The following is an 11225-nucleotide window of genomic DNA, read 5'->3' as shown; positions in this document are numbered from 1 at the left end:
TGGAATTGGAAACGTTTTAGAATCTTAGCAACCTGATAGCTTACAGATGGAAAGAATGGCAAAACAACCAAATTCTTTCTGATGAAGGTTCGGTTAAGAACATTAGTTTGGGATTTATTTGAAAGTTTTTTATAAATGGAATCAATCAAAGTTGGCGGATAGTCTCTATCAATTGCCACAGCTTTAAGATAATTAAGTTCCACTTTAAGAAGTTCCGACGAAGAACAAATATTAATTGCGCGATAAACAAAAGAATTGAAAGCAGAATATTTTTGATTTGGAGGATGAGACGATAGTCTATGAGGAGGTAAAGAGACAGCAAAAGGTTTGCGATAAACAGTAGTTTCAAAACCAATTTCAGTACGAGAAACAAGTACATCAAGAAATGAAATGCAATTATTCCGTTCTTTCTCACAAGAAAACTGAATATGAGGATCAATGGAGTTTAAAATAGATAAAACCTCAGCACTCTCAAACTGATTCTGGTTCATTAGAACAAAACAATCATCAACATACCGAACATAAAATTGGAACTGCAGTTTTTGGAACAGCTTAACCTCAAAATAATGCATGTAAATATCACTAAGAATGGGGCTAAGTGGGTTACCCATAGCCAGACCATCTAACATAATATAAAAATTCCCATTAAAAACAAAAGAACATTGCTTAAGACAAGTACGGGTAAGGAAAATTAAATCCTCAATTTCCGTATTGGTGAAATGAAATTCAGAAAGTCTTCTACGAAGGCATAACAATGAACCCTCGACGGGAACGTTCGTAAATAAAGAGTTAACATCAAAAGAAGCCATAAAAGAATTATTTGGAACGAAACTATGAATTTTTTCAACAAACTCAACAGAATTTTTAATAGTAAATAAATTTTGACTCCTAAGGGGAGAAAACACAGAGACTAAATATTTTGCAAGTTTGTACGAAGCCGTACCAATATTGGAAACAATCGGCCTGAAAGGAATACCAGCTTTATGCACCTTAGGTAAAGCATAAAATCTAGCACAATTAGCAATAGATGGAACAACAGAGCGTTTAACATTTGAAGGAATAGACTTAACAGACTTGACAGCAGATGCAATAGTTTTTAACTCTTTATCACAAGGATCTTTAGAAATTTCAGCATATGGCCCAGAAGAAATCAAATCATTAGTTTTATCAACATAAGATGATTTGTCAAGAACAACAATTTGGCCACCCTTGTCAGCTTTGGTAACAACCAGATCAGAATTCGAAACTAAGTCTTTAACAGAACGGCTAACAGTATTAGCAAATACAGGTTTAGAAATTTTCGAGTTAAAGTCAATATTAGAAGCTATAAGATGCCGAATCGAATCTTTTTGAGAGGAAGTTAAGGCACTAAATTTAAAAGCTTTCTCAACAGGAGCAATAAGCTTTGAAAAAGAAGGATTAACACTCACAGCAAAATTATCATTACATTTTAGAGCCTCAATTTGAGAATTACTTAATGGAACGCTAGAAAGATTAACAACAACATTCTTATTAACAACAGGTAAATTATCAAGAGGAACGACATGAGAAGATTTACAAAGCATAGCTAATTTCTTTTTCAAAACAATTTGATGTTTATCAGAGGAACGAAGGGTTCTAGACCAAGAATTTCTGTCAATAATGTTAAAGTTAGGAATGGAATTAGAAACCGAAAGATGTAAATCATAAAGTTCACGTTCAATAAACGATAAATGTTTCCTAGTTTCCTGGATCGAAGCTCTGAGTAAAGCCAATTTCGACCGAAAGATTACTTTGTCAATTTTTACAGAACGTGGTAAATTACATTTCAAAGAAATAAACTTCGGAATAATTTTCTTGCGCCTACACACTTGAAGAAATTTTAAATGGTTCAAAAAACGAAATTTCTTAATCCGAAGATTGGCAAACCTATTGATTTGAGACATAATCAAAAGCAAAACCAAAACAAATGAAAATAAACAAAATCAAACAATAACAGAATGAATAAGAAACAAGAAGTAAAAAGTCACGATCAAAATACAACAATAGACAAAAATTCCGAAAACAAAAACAAAAACACAAATTGCATAAAAGGCGGAAAATGTAAACGTAAGGCCCGTTTAAGCCAAAATAATAAGATAAATAAATACCTTTGTGCTGAATAGTAAAGTCAGAACAAACAACGTAAGTAGAAGCACAAATTTGTAAATTACAGCAGACACGTGTTTCGGCGTTACAGGGAACGCCTTTTTCAATGCAAAAAATAATGAGCTTATGGATGAAAAGACATCCGACAAAAGCCAAGAGCAGATAAGCATGCAGCTTAAAAGATAAAAACAGCGGATTAGCCAAACACCAATGACAAAGTTATAAACCGATCAGGAACCAATAGGAATGCAAGCAAAGGCCAGGAGCTTTCTCTTAGGTACGAACCCAGAAAGAAAGAATTCAATTGGACAAGGATTAAGCCGAAGCTTAAACAAAAAGAAAATTGTCATTAACCGTGAACCGCAAGAAAGGAAAAGCAGAATGGAAAACCATGAAATAAAATAAACAGAAACAAAAAATATTCGAAAAAAGGAAAAATAAAGATAAATAGAAGAAAATTAGGGGGGGGGGTGTCAATCAAGACAAAAAGGTAAAAACAAACAAAGGAGGATAGATAAAAATGAGTGGGAAAAAAGGTGGTCCTTTTTTCCCACTCATTTTTATCTATCCTCCTTTGTTTGTTTTTACCTTTTTGTCTTGATTGACACCCCCCCCCCCCCAATTTTCTTCTATTTATCTTTATTTTTCCTTTTTTCGAATACTTTTTGTTTCTGTTTATTTTATTTCATGGTTTTCCATTCTGCTTTTCCTTTCTTGCGGTTCACGGTTACTGACAATTTCTTTTCTTTTTGTTTAAGCTTCGGCTTAATCCTTGTCCAATTGAATTCTTTCTTTCTGGGTTCGTACCTAAGAGAAAGCTCCTGGCCTTTGCTTGCATTCCTATTGGTTCCTGATCGGTTTATAACTTTGTCATTGGTGTTTGGCTAATCCGCTGTTTTTATCTTTTAAGCTGCATGCTTATCTGCTCTTGGCTTTTGTCGGATGTCTTTTCATCCATAAGCTCATTATTTTTTGCATTGAAAAAGGCGTTCCCTGTAACGCCGAAACACGTGTCTGCTGTAATTTACAAATTTGTGCTTCTACTTACGTTTTTTGTTCTGACTTTACTATTCAGCACAAAGGTATTTATTTATCTTATTATTTTGGCTTAAACGGGCCTTACGTTTACATTTTCCGCCTTTTATGCAATTTGTGTTTTTGTTTTTGTTTTCGGAATTTTTGTCTATTGTTGTATTTTGATCGTGACTTTTTACTTCTTGTTTCTTATTCATTCTGTTATTGTTTGATTTTGTTTATTTTCATTTGTTTTGGTTTTGCTTTTGATTATGTCTCAAATCAATAGGTTTGCCAATCTTCGGATTAAGAAATTTCGTTTTTTGAACCATTTAAAATTTCTTCAAGTGTGTAGGCGCAAGAAAATTATTCCGAAGTTTATTTCTTTGAAATGTAATTTACCACGTTCTGTAAAAATTGACAAAGTAATCTTTCGGTCGAAATTGGCTTTACTCAGAGCTTCGATCCAGGAAACTAGGAAACATTTATCGTTTATTGAACGTGAACTTTATGATTTACATCTTTCGGTTTCTAATTCCATTCCTAACTTTAACATTATTGACAGAAATTCTTGGTCTAGAACCCTTCGTTCCTCTGATAAACATCAAATTGTTTTGAAAAAGAAATTAGCTATGCTTTGTAAATCTTCTCATGTCGTTCCTCTTGATAATTTACCTGTTGTTAATAAGAATGTTGTTGTTAATCTTTCTAGCGTTCCATTAAGTAATTCTCAAATTGAGGCTCTAAAATGTAATGATAATTTTGCTGTGAGTGTTAATCCTTCTTTTTCAAAGCTTATTGCTCCTGTTGAGAAAGCTTTTAAATTTAGTGCCTTAACTTCCTCTCAAAAAGATTCGATTCGGCATCTTATAGCTTCTAATATTGACTTTAACTCGAAAATTTCTAAACCTGTATTTGCTAATACTGTTAGCCGTTCTGTTAAAGACTTAGTTTCGAATTCTGATCTGGTTGTTACCAAAGCTGACAAGGGTGGCCAAATTGTTGTTCTTGACAAATCATCTTATGTTGATAAAACTAATGATTTGATTTCTTCTGGGCCATATGCTGAAATTTCTAAAGATCCTTGTGATAAAGAGTTAAAAACTATTGCATCTGCTGTCAAGTCTGTTAAGTCTATTCCTTCAAATGTTAAACGCTCTGTTGTTCCATCTATTGCTAATTGTGCTAGATTTTATGCTTTACCTAAGGTGCATAAAGCTGGTATTCCTTTCAGGCCGATTGTTTCCAATATTGGTACGGCTTCGTACAAACTTGCAAAATATTTAGTCTCTGTGTTTTCTCCCCTTAGGAGTCAAAATTTATTTACTATTAAAAATTCTGTTGAGTTTGTTGAAAAAATTCATAGTTTCGTTCCAAATAATTCTTTTATGGCTTCTTTTGATGTTAACTCTTTATTTACGAACGTTCCCGTCGAGGGTTCATTGTTATGCCTTCGTAGAAGACTTTCTGAATTTCATTTCACCAATACGGAAATTGAGGATTTAATTTTCCTTACCCGTACTTGTCTTAAGCAATGTTCTTTTGTTTTTAATGGGAATTTTTATATTATGTTAGATGGTCTGGCTATGGGTAACCCACTTAGCCCCATTCTTAGTGATATTTACATGCATTATTTTGAGGTTAAGCTGTTCCAAAAACTGCAGTTCCAATTTTATGTTCGGTATGTTGATGATTGTTTTGTTCTAATGAACCAGAATCAGTTTGAGAGTGCTGAGGTTTTATCTATTTTAAACTCCATTGATCCTCATATTCAGTTTTCTTGTGAGAAAGAACGGAATAATTGCATTTCATTTCTTGATGTACTTGTTTCTCGTACTGAAATTGGTTTTGAAACTACTGTTTATCGCAAACCTTTTGCTGTCTCTTTACCTCCTCATAGACTATCGTCTCATCCTCCAAATCAAAAATATTCTGCTTTCAATTCTTTTGTTTATCGCGCAATTAATATTTGTTCTTCGTCGGAACTTCTTAAAGTGGAACTTAATTATCTTAAAGCTGTGGCAATTGATAGAGACTATCCGCCAACTTTGATTGATTCCATTTATAAAAAACTTTCAAATAAATCCCAAACTAATGTTCTTAACCGAACCTTCATCAGAAAGAATTTGGTTGTTTTGCCATTCTTTCCATCTGTAAGCTATCAGGTTGCTAAGATTCTAAAACGTTTCCAATTCCAGGTGGTGTTCTCTCCTATTAATAAACTTTCATTCTCTTCTCTTAAAGATCCTATTCACCCTCTTAATTGTTGTGGAATTTATAGAATTAATTGTAGTTGTAAACTTGCCTATATTGGACAGACTCGGCGTGCTTTAAAAATTCGCTTGAAAGAGCATCGAAATTATGTGAAAAAACAACAATTAAATAAGTCTAGTATTGCTCAACATTGTTGGGATTCGAATCACTCTTTTGATTTTAACTCTTATCAGATTATCCAAAAATGCCCCAATTCATCAGATCTTGACTTTTGGGAATCCTTTCATATTTTGAGGAACAGTTCTAACTTAGTTAACGATCTTAGTTCAGTTCCATATTTTTCTAACATTTGGCTCCCATATCTTTAATACTCCCCTTTTTTCCCACTCATTTTTATCTATCCTCCTTTGTTTGTTTTTACCTTTTTGTCTTGATTGACACCCCCCCCCCCAATTTTCTTCTATTTATCTTTATTTTTCCTTTTTTCGAATATTTTTTGTTTCTGTTTATTTTATTTCATGGTTTTCCATTCTGCTTTTCCTTTCTTGCGGTTCACGGTTACTGACAATTTCTTTTCTTTTTGTTTAAGCTTCGGCTTAATCCTTGTCCAATTGAATTCTTTCTTTCTGGGTTCGTACCTAAGAGAAAGCTCCTGGCCTTTGCTTGCATTCCTATTGGTTCCTGATCGGTTTATAACTTTGTCATTGGTGTTTGGCTAATCCGCTGTTTTTATCTTTTAAGCTGCATGCTTATCTGCTCTTGGCTTTTGTCGGATGTCTTTTCATCCATAAGCTCATTATTTTTTGCATTGAAAAAGGCGTTCCCTGTAACGCCGAAACACGTGTCTGCTGTAATTTACAAATTTGTGCTTCTACTTACGTTGTTTGTTCTGACTTTACTATTCAGCACAAAGGTATTTATTTATCTTATTAGGAAGTATTGTATTCGTGAAAAAATTTTCACCCAAAAATCGGCCTTAATTTCCATTTTGCTCACCCCCAAATGAATGTTGAGTTTTTTTTTTTTTTTTTTTTCCAATCCTAACACACGTGGATATGTGCCTAGGAACGTACAGACATCCGAAATATCCATTTTGACGATCCCCGAGTTAATTACGACAAATTTTCTCGTCACGTCTGTATGTACGTATGTATGTGCGTATATGTGATGTGTGTATGTATGTCGCATAACTCAAGAACGGAATGTCCTAGAAAGTTGAAATTTGGTACGTAGACTCCTAGTGGAGTCTAGGTGTGCTCCTTCTTTTTTGGTTGCATTCGTATGATCCGAAGGGGGTCTTTTGCCCTTTTTTGGGGGGAAATCATTGTTAATTTCGATGTAAAGTCACGTGGTGTTATAATTTAGCGGACACTTGGCGATACATCAACAGTCTTTTGGTCGCCATGTTTTGTCGCCAACTTCGCGACAAATTTGGCGATTTTTTTAATTTTTTTTTTTCATTTTATTTATTTATTTTTTATTCTATATATATATATATTTTTTTTTTTTTTTTCAATTTGGCCACTGTTGGTTATATTTAGAGAGTAAACTATTGAATCACATTCAAACTGCCAATAATGAGTAAATGACATTAAATTGGAGTAAAAATAAGTCATGTGATGCACACATCAGCTCGTTTGTAAAAGGAAGTAAAAAGGTGTATTTGGTGTTTGTTTTTTCTTCGTTTGCAAGCATAAAAAAAGCTTTATGAGTCTTAAAACTACTGGTTCGACGGCTCGTCACCTTGACTGGTATATGACTGAGGGTATGACTGACCGTATTATGCCTGGATGAAGGTTTAATGCATGTTATCTCAAATTGATTGTATGAGTATACAGACTGAAATAACTAAACCAACAGCTGTCGAATCTGGACGGGTGCTATTAGCGAAAGACCTTAAAGCTGGATTTCTTAAGATGGAAAGAATGTGCTTTTTGTACATTAGCTATTATTGTTATTATTCCTATTCAGAGTCACAACTGAATTTATGTCGAGGACTGCATACTAAGTGCCTTGCCTCCATTATTTTATATACTGATAGATGGCAGCATCATCACCGGATCGAACAGTTAATGAGAATTTAGAACTAGTCCAAGAGCTAATAGCTACCTGGTGCTAGCACCCCCAGAGGTATCGTTTCACTTGGAGGACATTGAGACCACGAGCATATTTAACGTCGCCCAGTCCCCTTTAATGACGACGGTGGGTCTTCGACCAGCGAGGATCGAACCCGAGACCCTCCGGCCCCGAGTCCAATGCCTTACCGATCAGGCTACCACGGCCTTTTATTGTTATTATCAATTTAATTTTTTGAATAGCAGGATGGAGGTAATTTAGAAGCTTCTTTTGAAGAAATGATTCTTTTTTTTATCGATTATAACATGTATTCTTAGGAAAGTAGAGTGGCAAGCGGAATTAGTTGGGGAAGCTTTGAGAAATTATTTGAGCTTTGGGCTACTATTTGACATTCGTGGTATAAGTTTAAGCGTATTAGACAAAAGAAATAGGGGGAGACTGGGCTATTATATATGTGAAAGTTTGTGAGGATGTTTGATACTCTTTCACTCAAAAACTATTGAATGGAGTTTAATGAAACTTTACAATAATATACTGCCGTGGGCAGGTAAACAGCAGTGTATGCAGAAATGAGTTTTCAAAATATTTGAAGAAATGTGTGTTGGATTCAATACTAACAATAGTGAAATGTTGGAATTAGACATTTTTTCACGTCTCTTTTTCCAGCTTAAACTAAATAAGCAAGCTTGTTCAATAAATCTAACGTACAATAGATGACAAAAATGCAAAAAAAAAATGAAAATTGCTGTTACTGCTCTTTACCTGCCACGACAGTATAGCTTATACATCAGAATAGCAAATACTTGCGCATGTTAAATTTATATGTTCATCGAAAGCTCTAATTTTCTGCTAAAGATGGCATCTGTTCGAAATTTCTATAAAAAACGAGTTATAAACGTTAGTTCCATGTTCGAAGGCTTTCAATAACTCCGTTCAGTATTTAGTGGATCATCTCAATTCTGTCGGTAGCTAGAACTGTTGTAATGTTGAATATTTTTGCTTTTCGTCTTACTGTGAAAGGCTTTTCTCAAACCAAATTTTAAAGTCACGTTTTTTCCACAACATTGGCAAATAATAAATGGATTTGGTTGATTATTTTCCTTTTATCGTAACTTTAATGAAATTAACGGTTATTTTTATTCATCTGTGCTTATTGTAAACTTGCTCGTTATGCAATCAACCAGCAGGAATTTCGCCAAACTTTTTTGTGGAAAGAATTTAATAGTTGAGGCATTCAGCAATTTTTTCTACTGTCGCTGTTTTTGAAGCTAAAGACTACGTAATACTTACTGTTTCTCGGTTTTCACCATATATAACCAAAATATCACCATTAAAAGAATCTTTAAAATTTTTGTTAAAGTATAAAATAATCCGACAACTAAATTTGGCAAATCCATAAACAGCAAAAAAACTTCCATTAATTTGTTTTCGTGCACAATTTCAAACAATAGCTAAATTTTACTTCTTATTTTGGAAATATTTCGTACGAAAATGTTTAGCAGTATTTTTTGATCACCAAAAGTATCTCAGTATTTGGCGACAATATCTCGTTAGCGAAAATTAGTAACAGACAGTTTTGCAAAGTAGAGGCAGCATTATCCAAGGTATTCTAAAACGATTACCGCAAATTTGGTAAGATTTTAAATCACACCCAAGAACCCACAATAACTGAAATTTCCCAAAATAACTAAAGCAAGTATAGGGGGATTATGGGCAGCTATTTTTTTAAACATTTATACTTCAATAACCATATAGAGATTGTTTGATACTATAATGGATGTTTAAAAAAAACTGATCATTTTTTTAAACAAGTGAAGTTTAATTTCATATTTTGAAAGTTCTTCAAATTTGAATGTGCTTAATGTCATGCTTTCGTTTCTAAATGAATACTATTTTGTACCTTTACTATTTTGTTTATACTTATTGCTATTTTGCTTTTATAGGTTAGGAAGAAGCTCGAGTTTCGCACGTCAAAGAGGTGTGTTTTGAGTCAGTTAAGACAGATAACAAATGAAAGAAGCGATTGTTTCTCATAATTATTACTGACCCGGGCAACGCCGAGTATTTTTGCTAGTTAAAATATATTTGTGACAGTTCTTGAATACCAAGTAAAGCGTTATTTATTTATCGTTTTTTCCTTATTAGTATTACTTTGTACAAAACTGGCGGGAAAGAAACCTACGGATCTGCAGAATGTTTTCACTAGTTTTTAGCAGTCTCTAAGTCATTTTACTTCCTTTTACATAGTTGTATTCACAAAAACATTTTCACTCAATAATCGGCCTAAATTTCCATTTTGTTTTTGTTTTTTAAGAAAAAGATGACAATTTTAGCGGGCCACGAATTTTTTTTCAAAAGCTTTTGTCCTTCTGCGGGTCAAAACATATTGGAAAACGCGGTAGTCAACCAGAGGATTTCGATTTCTGAAATAAAAGAAAGTACGAAAAATCACTATCATAGGAGAAGTTTTGTCTTTGAAAAGGAGTGTTACTGTGAATATTGAACAATGGGGTCGTTTCCAAAATTCTAAAAGTATTTTTTTTTTCTGAAAGAGCATGCTTAAAAACATAGGATCTGACCATTTTTTAAATGATTTGTTTTTGTTCAATACTTAAAAAAAAATACTTAAATCGGCGTGCTTTCATTGTTTACGCTTGTGCCGATGACATCACAAATGATGAAATGCCATTCAGTGTTGCCATTCACACATTAAAATATTTAATTCACTTCTTTACTCACGTGTATTGGCAACGATATTGTCGATAGCAAGCGTAAAGCGCAATTTTAATTCGCTTCTTGATTATCATAACGTGGAATAGCGGTAGAAACATCCCAAGCAGCACAGAGGCGTTCAAAGCTCGTTCCATAACACGTTCTAAGCACACCACCCGACACGTTCAAATTACGTTCTCTCAGAACGGTCTAAAAAGCGTCTATGTGTCTCGTCGATCGATGTCGTATAGCACGTCGAAATCTGGTGTTGTACCACCGCTTTTGCACCAATTTTGAACGGGGAATATTACGTTATATTAAAGTGGTAGGATGACGTTTCATTTTGGTGTTAACAAAACAATACTAAATATTTTGCTTTCACAGGTAAAAAAATTCGAAAAAGTGAAGGGTGTACCCCATAAGGGGGTTTTCCACTTACAAATTCAGTTTTCGTCAGATCTCTGCTGAATTTCGTACTGAAATCTTTTGATGATCGAAAATTCCTCATAGAAAGACCCCCCCCCCCCTTAAAGAACACCACAGAGGATTTTTGTTTACAAAAAAAATCCAGTTTATGTCGGATGTTTGACAAATTTGGCACACTCAACTTTGTCAAGTCATTTGATGATCAAGAAGTCTCATAGGGGAGTCTTCGCCCCATTTCTATGGTGTGCAGATGCCCACATGCAGGACTTTTCCTTTTACAAATCGAGTTTACCAAATCTGACCCGTAGATACTTTGATGCTCAAGAACTCCCTTGGGGTTTTCGCCCCTGCTGATGGGGAACAATATATAGAGGGTTTTTCCTTGTACACATTCAGTTTGCGTCGGATCTTTGTTAAATTTGGTTCATAGGTCTTTTGATGCTCAATAATTCACATAGAGGGTTTTCCTTCTTACAAAAATCTAGTTTACACTGGACCTTTGACAGATTTTGCACATTTCTTTGATGCTGAAAAATCCACATAGGGGAGTTTTCGCCTCCCTATGGAGGTGGAAATTCCCCCAAAGAAGATTTGCCCTTATGCAAAATTCAGTTTATGTTGGATCGTTTAAGAGGTCCTTTGATGTTCAGGAATTC

The sequence above is a fragment of the Uloborus diversus genome, chromosome 7 (genome assembly GCF_026930045.1).
Source record: "Uloborus diversus isolate 005 chromosome 7, Udiv.v.3.1, whole genome shotgun sequence".
Lineage (NCBI taxonomy): Eukaryota > Metazoa > Arthropoda > Arachnida > Araneae > Uloboridae > Uloborus > Uloborus diversus.
Note: the sequence above shows the minus strand (reverse complement) of the source record.